Source organism: Ictidomys tridecemlineatus, chromosome 4 (assembly GCF_052094955.1).
Source record: "Ictidomys tridecemlineatus isolate mIctTri1 chromosome 4, mIctTri1.hap1, whole genome shotgun sequence".
In the NCBI taxonomy this organism is placed as follows: Eukaryota; Metazoa; Chordata; class Mammalia; order Rodentia; family Sciuridae; genus Ictidomys; species Ictidomys tridecemlineatus.
This window is the reverse complement of record NC_135480.1, coordinates 134,225,767-134,245,166: the sequence shown is the minus strand read 5'-3', so window position 1 is coordinate 134,245,166 and position 19,400 is coordinate 134,225,767. Positions and strand designations below refer to the sequence as shown.

General features: G+C 39.4%; 1 pseudogene; it reads right to left on the bottom strand.

Moving 5' to 3' along the window:
* Positions 1 to 5,531: 5,531 nt before the first annotated feature.
* Positions 5,532 to 17,790, bottom strand: LOC101976197 (transmembrane protein 50A pseudogene; annotated as a pseudogene).
* Positions 17,791 to 19,400: the final 1,610 nt, after the last annotated feature.

Here is a 19,400-nt window from a genome sequence, read left to right as displayed (position 1 = left end):
TGGCTGATAGTCCATAAAAAATATGCAAGTATGTAGACTATAAAATACTTAATAATAATAAATAACTGTTATTGGTTTACGTGTTTATTATTCTTTGTTACTTTTGAGTGTATTCTTTTTACTTCTAAAATAGCAGTTTACTGTGCAAACAGCCTGCTGTGTTATACCATTAGCAGTCTTGCCTATTTTGAATTTACTGAGTCTCTTGATTGCATTAAGAGGCCATGTCAAGTGACCAAAATCACATAGCGGTTGGATTTGTCGAAGTATACGCTGATGTTCTCACAAAGAGGAAATGGCCTAATGATGCATTTATTTATTAAACAATGCATAATTGTGTATTAGTTTCATCATTTTGGTAGCTATGTTCTATGAAGTCACTGAATTGCTGACTACTGAACCTGTTGCTCCTAGAGTGAATGGAGAGAAGTTAGGTGCCGTGGACCTCTGGCCACCTATCTTCAACTGATCGATTGCTAACCCTGTTTTATGTGAGTTTTCATTTAAAGACATTATAATATACAATGATGATTCATTAACAGGAAACTCACAGCTAACAGAACTATAACTTGTGCTTGAACGATGCTTTTCTAACATGTGCTCTCTCCATAAGAGATATTGCAGACTTCCTGTGCTGAGAACACTAGATGCACTTCAGCACTACTCCTAGAGGCCATTTACAACAGCAAAACCAAGAAAAAAAAACCCCCAAATGTAAAAACATGGCATTAAACCCACTGTGAAAAGGACATTTACTGGTTGAGAGCTGAAATAGGAAGATGGAGCCTTGCCTCATTCAGCCTTAGCTATGTGTTCTTTGGGTGATTCAATTTTTTTTTTGTTGTTGTTGTTGTTACTCTGTGTATCTGCAAATTATTGTGAAATACTGGAAATATTGATTTTGGGGCTCCAAATAAATTGTAGTGACTGGGTGACTTTGCAAATATGGAATCTGTGAATGAGAGTTGACTACTAATTAAGGACTTATGGATTGTACCTACAAATTTACGCTTAATTAGGTGTTCCATGTTGCTAATAGAGAATTAAAATGAACAAAAAGAAACCAAATTTATTAATCATCCTCAAATACCAGACACCAGGCCAGATACTTTCATATAATTTCTTTTTTTTTTCTTTTTAATATTCATTCTTGCTGTTAAAAAAAGGAAATTCAGAAAGATTAAATAAGTGGACCAAATTCAGCTAATGTGTTTCAGAGCCAATATTTGCATCTCAAAGTCTATCTCCTTAGCATGGACCATGGCATGGATATTCAGGTTATTTCTGTCACTTATCATGCATACGTTTGGGTGCATAGTGTATAGAGGGAACAGAAGAAGATACCTGGGGATTAACAAAATTGTTAGAATCTCCGAGACTGACTTCTTCCAGAGAAAGAGAAAGTTAAATAAATTAAATGCGATAGTGTAAAGAGTATGCAAGGTAACCTTGGCCTGGGACCTGGAGGGCCTTTCCCCAGGCACAGCTGCAAAGAGAAGAACAAAAAAATTTGATTTCCTGTAGGAATCCAAGGACAACCAAGGTCATTTTCTAAAGGGACTCTGGAGTAACCTCATGTGATGTCTCCCTGCTATACCTCTTCTGAGTGAGTTCTCCTCTTTCTCTGGAGCTTGATCTGGTCTTCTGATAACCCCTGGCAGGGTGGGCCTGAGGATAGAGAGTTAATTTTGCCACATTCTACATTTGTATGAAAGTGAGTCTTAACAGCTAAATTGTAAAGTTGCTGAAGGTGGGGATCATGTGTTATATTTTTGCAGCCTTTATGTTACCCAGCACAGTGTCAAGCATAGAGCAGATACTATACTACATAAAACCAAGGTCGATTACTTTAGTTTCTTGGTGGAGCTTTTATGACTGTGAAATAGGTATGATTTGGAAGTGCATATCATCGATTTTCAAAAGTGAGGACATCGTGTTCTTTTGCCACCTCCTAACAGCCTGTCTCTTTCAGCACTCCTGAATTTGTGTTTTTCTCTTTCTGCCTCTCTGCCTTCTTCCCCTTACTGGTGTTGATTGTGTCTCCCTGCAATATCAAGTCCTCTTGTCAGCTGATACTGTCCTTGAACTGAACAAAACCCTCACAAGCAGGCCATGAGTTGAGTCACTTACCTCTGTCTCCAGAGGAATTGATCTCCCCTGACAAGGTTTTGTCTGGTTTTAGTGGTGCAGTTAGTGACAGCCCATGCATGTAGCAGCGTGTGACCCAGCTCCTTGCCGCAAACTGTGTAGTCGTCAGAACTGTCACACAGTCAGAACAAGTTAATTCCACGCCAGCAGAAGGGCAGACTGTAATAATACAGGGCCTCTAGAGAGGGTGCTGTCAGGCAGTCTAGCTGCAGACACCCAGCTGCTGTGTTCCGTGGGCAGATGCAAGTTGACAGGCAGCATGCTATTCCCAGGACCTGGGTGGAAACAGGCTAGGTGATTTTCTGTAAGATCTGGGGTGCTCTTGGTATTGCCAGCTGTAATCTGGGGAAAGAGACCATTTGAAGCTTTTAAAAGCCCTATTTTTCATGGCACAGGCAGAGAACTACTCTTGACCCTTCTCCTTTGTCAGTTCTTGTTTTCCTTATTGTAGTTAATGAGAATGATTATCAGGTAGATGCATATTTGTAGGTTTCCCTGGAGATGGTAGCTAATGAGCTATTGGTCTCATTAAGGAGCAATTTTGCACTATGCTCTTTAAGAAATCCTTGATTTCTGATATAATGGGAGACAGGTATGTGTTTCTTAGAGATAGGAGAATTCAGAGTTCACCTAGTGGAGGAAAAGAGAGCAACCGTTGTTGTGTGTAGGGTTTTTCTGCAAAGCAGGGATGTTGGGATATAAAAAAAATATGCTGACAAATATATAGATATGGGGACTCTAGAAGCTCAACACTACTTTGAGAACAAAATGTGGCAACTAAATTAAGTTAATTGGGAAGATTTATACTAAGGCAGGAGTCACATTGCTTTTTAGATTAGGGGTTGTATAGAGTCAGCTTGACATGGCTATCACTATCTTGAGTCACAACTGCCATGATTGTCCCAGAGTGAGTCTAGTCAGTTTTTTCTGCATGGTTTTCCATTTAACTATAAACAGACAAAACTATGAAAGTGGTATGTAGAATTTTACAACCAGACCCTGGCACCAGGACTGTGTCTAACTGATATTAGCTTAGGATAAACCAGGTACGTTCTGGCTAGAATGAAGTTACTATTGTCCTAATCAATATTTACCTCCCTCATTATATTTTTTTGTCCTTTTGAGTTGCTGTAGTTTTCTCCTAAAGTGATTTTAGGAATTGCTGAGCAAAGAGGAGTCTTTTTCAGAAATGAAGGCTTTTCTTATTGAAGATCTAATGCCAGATTTACTGACTCAACTGAGTGCCTACTGAATGGGCCAATTCAGTGAGGACACATTTGTGAAATCCCAATGGAGTTATTTGGGTTAGTCTGGTGAATTAAGTGTGGGGACACATCATATTCTGTTGTTCCTACTGATTGTTTTCTAAAAGGAAAGAGAGATGTTCTAAAAGAAATTATCCATATAACTGTGAGAGAACTAAGCAAATCAACATAAATGCTGGGTTGTTTTCCTAAAAACAAACCTGACCACATTACATACTGTAATATTGCATGGAGCACCTGCAACTGTTCTCTCTCACCTTCAAGGCTTTCTTCGCATGTCAAATTACTGATCCTTTAAGATTTAGAACAAAAGTTCTCTCTTACATGAAGCATTTCCCATATCCTTTGGGAGAAGACTTGGGGCTTTGAAAACGTGTGTTTTTATATCTTTTAGTGTATTTGTTGGGCATCATTTAAATATGCTTCCTGACATTTCCATCTTTCCCACTAAACTGTGACTGATTGAGGTTAGGAGCCATGTATTATTTGTCATTTTCTTTGCAGTACCTAGAAAATGTCTAGCACAAAACAGATGCTAAATCAATGGTTGAAGGCTGCATGAAAGGTACTCTCTGATGAGCTCTGCTAAAAGAAAAAAAAACTTGTGAACAGATGAAAAGTGGAACTTAATTGGGGGAAATTAAATAGGGTTGATGTTCACAATAACATGTACGAATGTAATGGCATGAACCCTTAAGAATACTGTCAAGACTGAGTTCAGACATTTGAAGAATGCTGTAAGCAATTAAAAAGTTAAAAAGGACTCTTATAAGCTATGATTAATGCAATGATTGGGGCAGATGACATAAGGTTAGCACATGGCAAAGAGCTAGCAGATCTACTGGAACACGCCTTTGGGTTCTCCACTGAGCTACAGAGATCCACATGGTCAAGGGGAAAAACAGGATTATAAAACATAGCTTGTCTGCTTTCAGTGAATTTAAGTCTCTGGAGCCAGAAGAGAGATAATCCAAGGCTTTGAAATGGAGAGATGATTGGAAGAAGTCATAGTCTTTGGATGGGTCCTTCTTATTTTCTGCTCTTCATATCTAAGAAGAGTTTTTTTCTCCATTTCTGTAGCTACTATAGCCAGTCTCTATGTCCCAGTGTGTCCCCATTTCCCAGATTCCTGAATAGCTGAAATCTTTTCTTGCCCCTAGAGTTTTCTTTACCCAAGTAGTCTCTAAACACAAGCCAAAGTGAGGAGGATCTGATCAGGTCACTCCAATGTCAAAACCAGTCAAGGCTTTTGCATCTCACTCTTCCTGTGGCTGTTTGACCTGATACACCAGCCTCTCCAGCAGTCACTCTTACCCCTCTCCTTCCACCTTCGTATGCTTTCTAGCTCAGCTGGACTCCTTCCAATCTTTCATACATGCAATGCATCCTTTCTTTGTTGAGCTTTTGACCCTGTTGTGTTAATTAATTTTTAAAAAATGTATCCATTGAGCCAGGTTCTGTGTTAAAAATCAGGGCGATATAAAGAACACCCCCACCCCCTCGCCAAAACAATCCTGATTTTTATGGGGAAAGATGGCCATTAATAAAATAACCATTAAATAACCAAATAAATGATAGCATAACAAGGATAAGGAGAAATAAGGTGCTACAAGAGTGCATGACCTTGTAAACTATGTAAAAAAATTATCCCTGGTGTATTAGTCACCTTTTTCTTTCTTTTTCTAGTTTTTAAAAGCAAGAAAATGTTTATATATTTTTTAAAGATTTGAAAAGGCTATAAAGTTAAATAACCACATTAAGTCTTCAGAGCAATTTCATTGCAGTTTTGGACCTCAAATCAAACAAACTCTCATATTCATAAATCCGTAATTTCTTTTGTAATTTACTTTGACTTTTACTATGATAAATCAGACTATGATAAAACCTGACAGAAGATATTCATGTGAAACAGTTTTCTTTAGCATTATATTAGTTAGTCCTTGCAGTAGATTTTGTTGATATTGCTCTTTACATAGGATGTTTTCATGATCTTAGCATTATACAATTTGAAACTGAGACTACACTCAGAAATAAGTTTAGGTAATGGCATTACAAAATACTGGGACCGGACAGTAAAAAATCCATGCAGGGCTGTGTGCTGCAGGGAATCTGGTGCCTTCACTGCCATAAGTCTTCTGTGTGACCCAACTTAAGAACCAGTCCTCCAAAAAAGATAAAAGGATTCTGGAAAAACACAGCAATTCCAGGATGTACCATTGATCTTTCTTTAGCAACATAACCTCCAAAAAGAATCCACATAGATGCCATCAGAGATCGAAAGGAGAACACGAAACCTATGAAGAGCCAAATGTGAGTACTGTTTGATCCAGAACAGAGTTCACTGTAACTGCCATCCTTGACTTGTCCACTAATCATTAGGAAGCTGTGGCTGCTATCACACAGCAGGCACAGTATGAGTGATTGAACTCTTCCATAGTGGGAAAAATAACAGGTGCATCTATGATAATCAACTGGCCTATGAAAAACAACATCAGCAGCAATGGAAATAGTAGTTCATTATCCACCACCCCAAATCAATGCATTCTGAGCATCTCAAACCTTCCAGAAATCCATTTTTTTTTAGGTCAGTATAGCCTTGTGGGTGTAGTAGGTCTGGAGCCCAGGGTCACTCTGTGCTAGGTGGCCTCAATTTCCCCAACTTTCAGCCAAGAAAAGAAAGTAGCCACAGGCTGTCAGATGCCCAGATGTAGCTAGCAGCTGTATTAGTCAACTTCTCATCGCTGTGACCCAAATACCTGACAAGGACTATAGAGGAAGAAACAATTATTTTAACTCATGATTTCAGAGGTTTGGTCTGTGGTCAGCCCACTTCATTATCTTGAGTCCACGGTGAGGCTGAACATCATGGCAGAAGGGCATGGTAGAGGAGTGCTACTTCATTTATGGAGGCCAGAAAGCAGAGGGAAAGGGGTAGTAGGGATGATGGACCCTTCCAGGGCATGCCCCCGGTGACCCAGCTCCTCCAGCTGTTGTGCCCCACTTGCCTACGATGACCACCCATCTAGTCCATTCAAACTAGAATGGACTGATGAGGTTACAGCTCTCAGTCTAATTATTTCACCTGCAGTAACACAAAAGCTTTGGGGGATACCTCATATCTAAACCATAACACCTGCCCAAGTGATAAGGATGAATAGGCATTAACTAGATGAAGAAGAGGAAGGAAAGGTATTAGCAACATACATACAGAACAAGATTTGCAAAGCCCTGTTTAATGAGGGGACCTGATACTAATGATAAACTGAAAGGAAGTGGCCAGAGTGGATAGGCAGGGTTGAGTCAGATCATGCCCCAGAACCTTGTTGGCTATGATAAGGAAGGTTTGTCTCTGTGTTTAAGGAAGTGGAGAGTCACTAGCTCATTTTAAGCAAGGGAAGCAGGATTAAATATTTTGAAGATTACTTTGTCTGCAGCTGGAATCGGCAAAAGAAGACCCCAAAGGAAAGTATTCTGCAGGTGAGGGACAGAACTTTTGCAATAATCCAGTCAACTGATGGTCTGATTTGAATTAGGGTGATTGTGGAAGATATAGAAAGTGGTAGGTTGATTTGAGAGAGATTTGGAAGGTGGAGTTGTTATAGGGCATGCTGGTGGTTTAGATTGGAGTTGGGAGAAAGAAGGCCTTGTCAGAGAAAATTCTGAGGTTTCTAACTAGGTAACTGGCTGGTGGAGACCGTCACTGAAGAGGACACTGCAGAAGGAAGACAGATTGGATGAAGAGATTGGTGTTGGACAGAGTCTGAGGAGCTTCTGAGCTGTGCAAGGGGAGAAGTCAAAAGTGCAATGAGACCCACCGTTTTGGAGAGCAGAGGGGAAGTTGAGGCTGGGGGCACAAGTTTTTGAGACAACTTCCAAAAGTCATAATCAGGTCAGGGACTTTGATGCAATTGCTTTGAGAGAGCATGGAGTATGAAGAAAAGAAGACATAGTCCGAGAAGGGCAATAGCAGGGTCAAGTGGTGGTTCCATTCCCAGCTTTCCCAGGAATCTCCAAACTGCTTTCCAAATTGGCCGCACCAATTTGCAGTCCCACCAGCAATGTACAAGAGTACCCTTTTCTCCACATCCTCGCCAGCACTTGTTGTTGTTTGACTTCATAGTGGCTGCCAATCTTACTGGAGTGAGATGGTATCTTAGGGTGGTTTTGATTTGCATTTCTCTGACTGCTAGAGATGGTGAGCATTTTTTCATGTACTTGTTGATTGATTGTATGTCCTCCTCTGAGAAGTGTCTGTTCAGATCCCTGGCCCATTTGTTGATTGGGTTATTTGTTATCTTATTGTCTAATTTTTTGAGTTCTTTGTATACTCTGGATATTAGGGCTCTATCTGAAGTGTGAGGAGTAAAAATTTGTTCCCAGGATGTAGGCTCCCTATTTACCTCTCTTATTGTTTCTCTTGCTGAGAAAAAACTTTTTAGTTTAAGTAAGTGCCATTTGTTGATTCTTGTTATTAACTCTTGTGCTATGGGTGTCCTATTAAGGAATTTGGAGCCCGACCCCATGCTACAGAGATGCTGCCATATCGATGTTCATAGCAGCACAATTCACAATAGCTAGACTGTGGAACCAACCCAGATGCCCTTCAATAGATGAATGGATAAAAAAATGTGGCATCTATACACAATGGAGTACTATGCAGCAATAAAAATGACAAAATCATAGAATTTGCAGGGAAATGGATGGTACTAGAGCAGATTATGCTTAGTGAAGCTAGTCAATCCCTAAAAAAACAAATACCAAATGTCTTCTTTGATATAATGAGAGCAACTATGAACAGAGCAAGGAGGAAGAGCAGGAAGAAAAGACTAACATTTAACAGAGTCATGAGATGGGAGGGAAAGGGAGAGAAAAGGGAAATTGAATGGAAATGAAGGGAGACCCTCATTGCTATACAAAATTACATATAAGAGGTTGTGAGGGGAATGGGAAAATAAACAAGGAGAGTAATGAATTACAGTAGATGGGGTAGAGAGAGAAGAAGGGAGGGGAGGGGAGGGGAGAGGGGATAGTAGGGGATAGGAAAGGTAGCAGAATACAACAATTACTAATTGGGCATTATGTAAAATTGTGGATGTGTAACCGACGTGATTCTGCAATCTGCATTTGGGGTAAAATTGGGAGTTCATAACCCACTTCAATCTAATGTATGAAATATGATATGTCAAGAGCTTTGTAATGTTGTGAACAACCAATAAAAAAAATAAAAAATTAAAAAAAAAAAAGAAGACATAGGCTCAAGCCCTGAGGAAAGTCAGCATTAAATGGAGGATGATGGGAGAACTTTAGGTCCTAATTGAAGGGAGAGAAGATAACTAGCTGTGTCCTCTGACTAAACTACTGGCTGATACATTCAAATTCTTCAGATCTTGGTTCTGAAATACTTTTTATTCCAGGACAGTCTTCTACAACGACTTAGTCTTTCCACAAAACTGGTTGGGTGCTTTTAAAATGTACTTCCATCACATCAGACTTGCCCATATTTGTACAATTAATTCTGCTTTATGCTATTTCTTTGCTCATTGCCAATTTTTCCTGCCAGAATCTCAGATCCGAGACAGGAAGAACCATGTTTGTCTACACTCCCCCTTACCTGAGGAGGTTTGTGACTGAGTATGTTAGTCCATGGTTCAATGGTCAAGTTGAAGAAAGGTGTTCTGGTCTGTTCTTAGGCCAATCTTGATTTGAACTAAGGTAAATGGTCCACAATCTCTGACCTGAAAGCCTGGGATATGTTTCAGAATGTAGAGGTTTGGGATGTGTTAGCAGGAACAGAAAGCACTGTGGTGCATATGTCCCTCTGACTCTATCATTATCCACTGGCTGATTTTTTTTTTTTAAAAGAAGGATGATAGTAACATGATTTAATTTCTATCTCACTTCACAGTTTCACAAATACTACATTTAATCCTTACGTCAGCTCTGTAAGGTAGGTGCCTCCATTCTATGGATGGGATCATGAGTTCTGACTCATGAACTACTGAGCCATATCAGAAAAGTGTTTTTAGATTTGTCTAATATTCTGTGCCTAACCCTAGATAGCATTCTCGGTTCTGAGGCGATAGGTCTCAGGTATTTATATAATTTCTGTGTTGGTACAACTGTCTATAAAAATTGATACTTGGGCAAGTCATTTAATGGCAATCACTACTTTATTTGTGCTTAAAATATTGATTGAATTAATAAACCTTTATATCAAAGTTTTTTTTTAATAAATAAATTTAGAGTGTCAAACTAGAATCCCTAAGGACTTGTGTTTTTGATAATAACCATATTAAAAATTCAAATGAAAAATTAGGAAAATTAAGTTCATTTCAAATAATACGTTTATTTTATGCTAAAGCATAAATACTTATAAAATATAACTATTTTCTCAAAATAAAAGTAAGTGATTGCATAATGAAGCAATAAAAATTATTTGTATTAAATATTGATTGTGGATTAAATATTTTTTTAATGTTCTATATAACTAAATGAGAAATATAAAGTACTTTTGACGCATGTCCAAGTATGACAGTTGTCTCATGGATCACATGTGCAATCACTTGAATTGGAAACTACACTAGAAACTTTTGCCATGAAACAACATTTTTAACTTGAAAAAGGATGTATTTTAATAGAAGATAACTGGATTTTCACGTCTGCTTTTGTGTTTAATCTGATGTTCCATATTGTTCTTGTTAAAATATATGAAGTAGGCAGTCAATGTAGGCATCATGTAGATATATAGGTAGGGAGAAATATTTTAATGATTTCAGATGATTGTGGGCATTATTTTTGGAAATTATACTAGAACTTGAGAAATGAGTTTCTTTAAAGCTACTTGTTTATGGAACCTGAAATCATATTAGTGAACTTTTCTCATTCTGTTACATTAAAATTCATTAATGTATCTCTTTCATTTTGAATGGATATTTTTCCTAAGCATGATTTTAAGTATTTTGCATTGTTTGTTTGGAAAATACTGTTCTACTGAATTATGTGGATCTTTCAGATATTGATATAGTTAATGGTACAAAACCAAAAAGTCATTATTTTATCACTGATTTTTAGCATAATTCTTTAAATATTGGGAAATTATAAAGCTAGTGGTAGAATATCCAAATTTTCAAAAATGTGGATTTTCACCTTAAAAACTCATATTTTACCACAGGCAATAAATACTGTCATTTGTTTTACTGGGAGTGATAGGCTCACTTAGCTCATTTTTGGTAAGATATCTGCTGGTACTCCAGTCAGAACTGTGGTATGACTTATAAGCCATCCTTTCAAGTTAAAAATGTTATTTCATGGCAAAAGTTTCTAGTGCGGACTGCAATTCAAATCATTGAACATGTGCTCTATGAGACAACTGTCACATTGGACATGCAGCAAAAGTACTTTATATTTCTCATTTTGTTACATAGAACATTAAAAAGATACATAATACACAGTCAATGTTTAATAAAAATAATTTTTATTGCTTCATCAAGGATTCTTACATAAGCAAACCCTCTCTACCTTCCCTCACCTCCCCTTTTTGAAGTGTGATCCTATGCCTTGATTTGTATTAAAATGTTAACAAGTTTTGTCACCATTGATCTTGCATCAACAGTATAAATGTCAACATAATGAACAAGGAAAATAACAGAATTACTATAAACGTGTTTTTGACCTCTTAGCCTCCCTGAGATGGTCTCTAGATATCTGCAGACCACACGTGAATAGCCACTAACATCAAACTGTCCATAAGAATTGAATTGTGTTCTCCACCTCCTCGTGATGATTTTGATCAACTAGGTCAGACCTGATATCATCGTGTAGGACTGATGTTGTTAGTAGAATATACCAATTACGTGAACAACCAAGTCCAATTCTTTCACATCTTTTTCATCTCTTTTCTAAAATGTTATTATTTTTACACACAAACCTAAAGCAGTGTTGTGGCAGAGATTGCTGAACATCCCCTCCCACTGCTTCCTTTTTCCCAGACAGCCTCTCTTGCATCAGATATGACCATCAGAGCAAATCAACAACTATGTGAGTGGAAGGAATGTGCATTATCTTCAGGCCATTCCCATAAAATCTTCTGCCTCCTTTTCCTCCCAACTGGCTAGATGTGGATCAGGACAAAGGCCAATGAGACCATGAAAGGAATCCTGGAATGATCAAATGGAGGAGAGCTCACCACATTCTGAACATGCCTAAGCACTGGTCAAGCACGTGAGCAAGAAGTAAATTTCTATTGTTTTGAAAGTCACATGTGTAGTAGGTCTATTACAGCAATTAGCTTACCTTCACACTGGCTTGAATAATGACCTTTTAATTACAATTCACAGTGATTCATCTTCCTTGATGACATGTAAATTGAAACTGTACTAAAGGCTAACATCATTAATGACTTCTGTTCATGGAGATATTCTGGAAAAGGACATCCCTTTCTAAATTTATGACAGATTCTTTTTCTATCCATTCAGCAAAGGATCTATTTCCAAATTAATGGGTAATGCAGGGAGTAATGAGGAACAAATATTTGTACCTTGAATATTTGGGGGATTTAATATTGCATTATTACTTTACATATGTTCCCAAACTAAAATAACTAGCTTTGGATACCCATGGGTGTAGACAAGGCATTAAGCAGGAAATTGGAAATGTATTCCATGAAAGATACAATGAGAAAAGTAATTGAAGATAAAGTATTATAAATAGGATGACTCAGAAGCTTGAAAACTGCTTTCAAATAATGGATATAGTTTTTCAAGGGGAAAGTAATTGAGTAGGTTCCAAATTTAAAACCTATGGGGAATTAGTTCTTCCCCTAATTACTGATCTTTCTCCTTGGTTTGTGAATCTGAAGCTAATTCCCCCTAGTGTCAGTTAGATAGAGATGCAATTACAAAAATAATGGATGTGATCCAGGACATTATTAAACTTTTTTTTTTTTTTGGTTTGCTCTTATTTGTATTCAATGCATGTCAGCATTCTAAGCAAATGACTGGCTGTTTTCATAAACATTATAGTATACCATGGCTTATACAATATGTAACATTTAATGATGTTGCTTCCATTGATTCTGCAATGGTCATTTCCTATCTTAAGTATTTGCAGTGATCAATGTTATGATTATTTATATCACCACTTTTTGAAGACAACATCTGAATGAATTATCATTAGGTTGCTTTTAAGAAAAAATGTCTAGGCACACTTATGCATTAATTCAACAATTATGTACTATGTGTTAGATCCTGAAGATACACAAGACATTTATGCAACTCTGGTTTTAAAGAAGTTCACATTCTCTTCACTGAGGAGCTAACATTTTGTGATAGTCAACTAGAATAGCTCACAGAGCAGTGAAAACAACTTGCCCAACTCTCAATGGCTTAACACAACAAAAGCTTATTTCATGTTCATATTTTTATTCCAGTAAATTCAGCAGGGGACCTCTACTCCTCAAGTGTTCAGGGACCCAAGCTTTTAGAGGCCCCATTGTGTGAGATCCTCATGGAATCTCTTGACTGGGGAAGGACCACGGTGATTGCACACTGATTTTTAAAGTTTCTCTGTTCAGAAGTGACAATTGTCATTCTTGCTCACATACTATTAGCTGAAGAAAGCCTAAATACTTCAGGGAGTGTCGAAGGTCCAATCCTGAAGGGACAAATGGAGTGTTTGTGGACAGCCACATGAAAACTATACATAGGAATACATAATTATGTGCAGAAAAGGGAATAGATGATTCTAGCTCTAGGAGATGACACAAGAGGAAGTGTTATTGTGAAGGTTTGCACAGGATGCTGATTCACACCAAGGTGGACTGAGCCTCCAGTTAAGGGACTGGATCCAGCAAGCATTGCCTTAACAATTGCATCCCTAAATGAGCTTCCTCAAGCCTCCTGGAATTGCTCAGGGACAGCATTACAGATTAGGGGATCATCACGCACAGAGGCACAGACAAAACAGAGGCCAAGGCCATTGGGAAAGAGAGAATGGCAAAGTTTGTAGTTTGCTCCCTGGAAGAGGAATTTATACTCATGCATAACTTAATTGCCATTTTAAGAGAAAGTGAACCAGTTTTCCACTTCTAAAGCACTCTGGGCTTATACCCTCCTTGTTCTCTTGTCTTGCTGCTTTGATGAGCTGAGGCCACCAGCTGGGCCAGGCTTCTACACTGTGGATAAATGTCCACAAGGGGCAACAACCATGTCACCAACCTCATTTTCACATGTGATTCAAGTCCAAACTTTAACCTTTCTTCAGAGGAGTACATAATGCATTAACACCTCAAACCACTCTACCAGCTCCCAGGGCACAGTGATATCTGTCATTTCCTAGGTCTAAACCTATATCCCATTTGCTTTTGATAATCACATCCTGGGAAATTATTTCAAACAGGTGAGAGAGGGTGTAGAGAATAGGGATAGGAAGTGTTCCTATAGAAATGGTGGAACTAGTTTTTTTTTTTTCTGGGTATACCTTGCATTTAGTGTTTTATAATCATGAGATGACTGGATTTGGATTCCAAAGGTACTGCGGTCTCCCCCTCCTCCTAAATGTGCCTCCAGGAACCACCTGAATTATTAGGCTGTTGCTGATGAATAAATTGCTGGGGTGTAGCAGAAGCACAGCTGCAGGGTGGGAGCAGCAGATTCTTGGTCATGTCTGTTAAATTGAAGCCCAGCATTTGTGGGGAGAAAAACTTGCTCTCTGATTGGGGGGATGTTCACTTATATCAGAACTGAACTGATCAAACCAAAGCAGATGGCAGGCCTTGTCTTTGCCCCTTGAGCACCTGCCCTGACTAACTCACAAAGACAGCCAATGTCTGCAGCTCAAAGGAGCAGTCTGGGGATGCTACTGAATATTTCATACAACATGAGGAGGGAGGGTTTTCCCCCCCACAACTTGTGGTGATTAAATTAAATGAATCACTGCATAGATATTTTATTCGTTGCTGCACATTTACTTTCTCAAAATGAAAAAAAAAAAGATGATTAATAACAAAACTGGACCCTTTCATTGTGCCCACCTGGGATATAAATAGCTTCTACCTGTGCAGGTTGTTGCAAGTTACATGTGGCTATTTAAATTTAATTAAAATGAAGTAATTTAAAAAGTCTGCTTCCTCAATCACATTCACATGCCCAACAGTTAGGAGTGGCTAGTGGCTATCAATTTAGACATTTATGTCATTCTTTAACACTCTATTGGGCAGCGCTGGGCTGGTTTAGACCATTGCTCTCCAAAGTGTGAGGAGAGTGACCCAAGGAGTACATAAGACAGTGCCTGTGGGGGAAGAAGAAAATCTCAGAACTCCTAATTTTTCTATTTAATTCTAGTGATAGACTTATAAGCAAGGAATGTATTTCGGAGTTCTCTCAGAATCAACAGCTGTATAAACTGGAGTGAATGATGGAGGAAGAAGGACTAGGGGAGGAGAAGGAGATGTTGGGCTGTGGCACTGTCACAGCAGATACCTCCACTGGCTCACAGGGAGCTCTGAGGGTGGGAAAGCTTTTCAGAATCTCCTGAGTTGCCAAGAGGATGCTAACCCTTTTTGCTCCTAGAAGGGATCAGTGTCATATTGCAGGCCCCTCCTGGATAAAGTGTGACCTTGGGCAAGGAGGATGTCACTTGCAGTTGGGGGAATGTGACTTTTCCTCTTGAAGTGGTACATCAGAATGCCTGAGCAATTTGACTTCTTTGTATTTGTTTTTAGGATGTTCAAAATTGGTTAGTGTATGGGTAAATGAATTTAATTTATAAGTGAATTACAGGTACATATGGTGGGATTTGTGCTAACTGAGCTTTAATGATCAGAATTCAAAAGCTTGGAAATTGACTGGTCCAGACTCTGGATTGAAAGCCAGATTTGTACATTGGAATGGTTAAAATGCTCTTTACAAATGGGTTGCCAGCTGCTCTAATACAGCAACAGACTTAACTTGTTCAGAATAGCCTTTTCTCTTTCTTTTTAAAAATCATATGCAAATAACTTTAGCTGTGGCCTGCTGCTGTTGACTGTAGTCCTGACCTCTTGCTGCTGTCTCAGCTCAGTGACTTCACATATTTACATGTACTGCTTGAACCCCTGGTCGGCACAGCATTAAAAAGAGAGAATTACAACAAATTTAGTTTTGCAGATCTAAGTTAGCTTTATTTGGGATTAGAATTGGGCATCAGTCTGGGTAAAAAATGGGTTCAGAATGATCTGCTTCATCACACTTCTAGTTTGCATGGATGGCAGGAGAAAAGAAAGTGATAGAAAGTAGAGGTAAGGTGTGGAGATGGTGCTACTGGTTAGCATAGGCTAAACAGCGGGCTGCCTGTGGTTGACTGAAGTTTGGTTGCTGTGACTTGCTGAGACTTGGCTACAGGTTACAATAGTAGGTTATGGTCTGTTTATTTATCACCTTAAAGTTGATGATGTATGGAGAAACATTTGGTCCAAACATAAAATCTGTGCAGAGGCAGCTTTAGGCCAAGCTTAATTCAAGTCAGCAATAGGAACAGTGTCTAACACTAAAAGCCATAAAGTAAAAAGAAAAAAAGGAGGGGAGGGAGAGGAAGGAACTCAGGGTCAAGGAATAAGAACAAACGGGAGTAAAATGTGTGAAATTGGACACTGTTTTTAGAATTTAGCTCATACATAATCATTCTCCTTGGTGAATAAAGAAACAAAGCTGGGGGAAGACAAACAACATAAACTATCCTAGAATATTAAAGATCCAGGCCCATTTCCTAAGAAGAAGAAAGGATCAAAGATTTATTCAGCATCTATTTATTTTATATATAGAAGGCACTCAAATGTGTGGTTCTCATACATAAATGTCATTAGATTTTCCTAAGTGCCCAGCACTGTAGACTGAATACTCTCCCCATGGCCACATTCATATTTTGAAACACTGATCCCTAGTGTGATAGTGTTAGGATGTCGTCAAGAGATGTTGGGCACATAGTTGAACGTTGGAGATGTGGGTGAAATCTCTTGTGGTGTACACACTGATTTGAGAAGATTCATAGCATTTTTGTTGAATAGGCTTCTTACAGACTGGGACACTGCCCAATTTTAGGAAGGCAGAGACTCAGGGGTAGAAGTTGGGGGCCATTTGTATTCTTTCCTTCAGAGAATTCTATATTCATTTTTGTGTGTGTGTGTGTGTGTGTGTGTGTGTGTGTGTGTGTGTGTGTGAGACTGTGACCAAATCAGAGTACCCGAGAAGAACAACTTAGAGGAGGCGAAGTTGATTTTGGGCTCAGGGTTTCAAAGGTTCAATTCATTTTTTGACTGACTGGGCCTGAGATGAGGTGGAACATCATGTTGGAAGGGTGTGGTGGAGGAAAGAGGCTCTGTTCATGGTAGTTGGGAAGCAGAGAGCAAGGTTAGGAGGCAGTGACAGTGATAGATAACAGTCCGAGCTCATGCCCCCAGTGACCTACTTCCTCTAGCCATGCCCTACCTGCTTACAGTTACTACCTAGTAGCTCATTCAAATTATAAATCCATCAAATGAATCAATCCACTGATGAGGTTACAGCTCTCATGATCCAATCTTTCCCCCTCTGAACATTGCAGCATTGCCTAATACGTGAACTCTCTGGGGGACATTTTTGGATCCAAACCGTAACAGATGCTCACCATAAGGACATCCATTGAGAGACTGGCACGGACTTGTGAAATACTATGGAGTTGGTTATTAGGGCAACTCTGAGCATGGGCGCCTAACCCCTCATTTCCAAAGTCAAAAGGAGTTCACATACTTGGAACCCCTATTATCAGATATTTCTTGGCTGCTGCTTCAGCTAATTTTAGAAAACTAGGCTGACTTCAACCTTCAAATGCAGCCCTTGATGTACTTCTGTAGCCTCCTTGGCTATCACTGAATATCACTTCAGACTTGCAAACTAATTACAGAAATGTCACTGGTGTTACCACCTGTTAGCATAATACATTTAATCATTAGCAATTAGTGAGATGTTTGACCTTTGGCTGGGCAGGGGAGGGGGAGGAGAACAGGAAGAGGGAAATAGTAAGGGCAAAATGCACCTACTTCTTGATCTCTGTGGTGGTGACTTTGTACCATTACCATCCTGGCCAGAAAGTTTTTATTCAGCGCATATCCTTCCCACAGAAGAGGACATGAGAAAGCAGGGGAGTCACAATCCATAGCCCTAAGCATGTTCCATGGAGCAACACAGGCCATAACTATTGGGTGGTTATTATTTGCTTTTTATTTTGAGTAGGGGATGGGGGCGGGAATAAGATTCTGAAGAAAAAGAGAAATTTGTACCTTGGGCCAATGTGTGCCTCCAATAATTCTAGAATCTTTTTCATTACCACTGCACGGTGCCAGAAAGAGGGCTTTTATGGCAACCATTTTGTCGAAGATTTGCTATTTAGTACAAAATCCTTGTTGTGCTTTTCTCTATACTGTAGTTGTATACTGCCCCTGTAGTTTCTTAACTGTTTAACAAACTGTTAGCATTCCCTCTTTAGTTTTAGTTTAATTCTTCTTAACAAATCCTTTGATCTGTCTCTGGGAAGCTCAAATTAAAAGAATCCCATGGGTGTAGTTTAAGATAGTTATCTAGACAGCATGCTCCTATGTGATTAATGGAGTTGCCTTGTAGTTCGAATGAGCAAAACCCCTCCATCGTACTTTGCCCGAACTGCACCTCTTCTTGTTGGCTTGTGTCCCCTGTGACAAGCACTGGTGCCTACTGTACTTAGTAAATTAGGCAGATGCGTCCAGGGCCCTGTTACACCTGGTGAGCAGAGGCAGACTCACACATGTCTCTTCAAATAAGTAACAAAATATGGCCTTCCACTTTGTATGGTATGGAAAGGGGGAGCCTGGGTTGATAGTTTCAGGTTTGGCAAGAAATACCCTTGTCAATAAGCTTTATTATACAAGTTGGTTTCTGGACAGAGAACAGAGAGGGCATAGAATTTCAGAAAGCTCTTTTAAAAAATGAAAGATTGGTATGGAAAGATTTTTCCCTCCTATTTTATGAAGTCTATCTGTCCATCCAACCAATGAGTTCCTGCTATTAGGTAAAAATTACAAATTTATCAAGGGTAAATGATGAATAGCAACCATTCACAATCTAATACTTCTGCAGCCTAGCTTTTCAGGACCATCCTCCTCCTTTTTGACACGCCTTGTCCCAACCTGTCCCTGTCTTGTGTCTAGGCCTGTCGGCGAGTCTCCTGCCTAGCTCGTTCTGTGAGTTGTCTCCAGTGTCACGTGGTCCCCTAAAGAGGGCTTTGATATTAGCTTGCTGTGTCTTGTCAATTCAAATCAAGTCACGGCAGCTCAAGCCCACCCCGCGGGCGGGCAAGTTCTTGACAGCTCTCCTTGTCAGCCGACCGGCTGAACGGCAGCAGCAGTGAGTGGGAACCAGTTAATTAGCAGTGACGACTACCAGGTTGGGATTTTTTGTTTAATGCTTAGTTAATTTCACAGTAATTGAATTTAGATTTGGCTTACAGAGGCGGGGTGAAAGGTTCTGGGTGGAGCTCCAGTGCTTGCCTCCAGGAGAAGCAAGAAAAAGGCGATTGTTCCAAGGCCGGCCAGGCCTCCTCTCATGAACCCTGGAGACATTTGGAGGCCCGTAATTTCCCACAGGGTGACTGTGAGGAAATCAAGGCAAAAGGAACTGCTGTAGCTTCCCAGCATCAGTTCTAGTGGAATGTGCATATGGGATAGAAACTAGCCTGTCTTCAGTGTCATCTATGTGCTGGTCACAGGGGAGGTGGGTGGGGGGCACTTCACACATTTTACACCTTACTCAATTTTATTATTTTAATTAACAATTAAAATTGAAGGTAAGTGCTTTGATTCTGGTGAAGAAGGCAAAGATCAGTGCTGCTGAGTAACTTACCAACATCATATGGTAAGAAGTATGTCTGTGATTTGAACTTGGGTACTGTTATGGTTTGGATGTGAGGTGTCCTCCAAAAGCTCACGTGTGAGACAATGCAAGA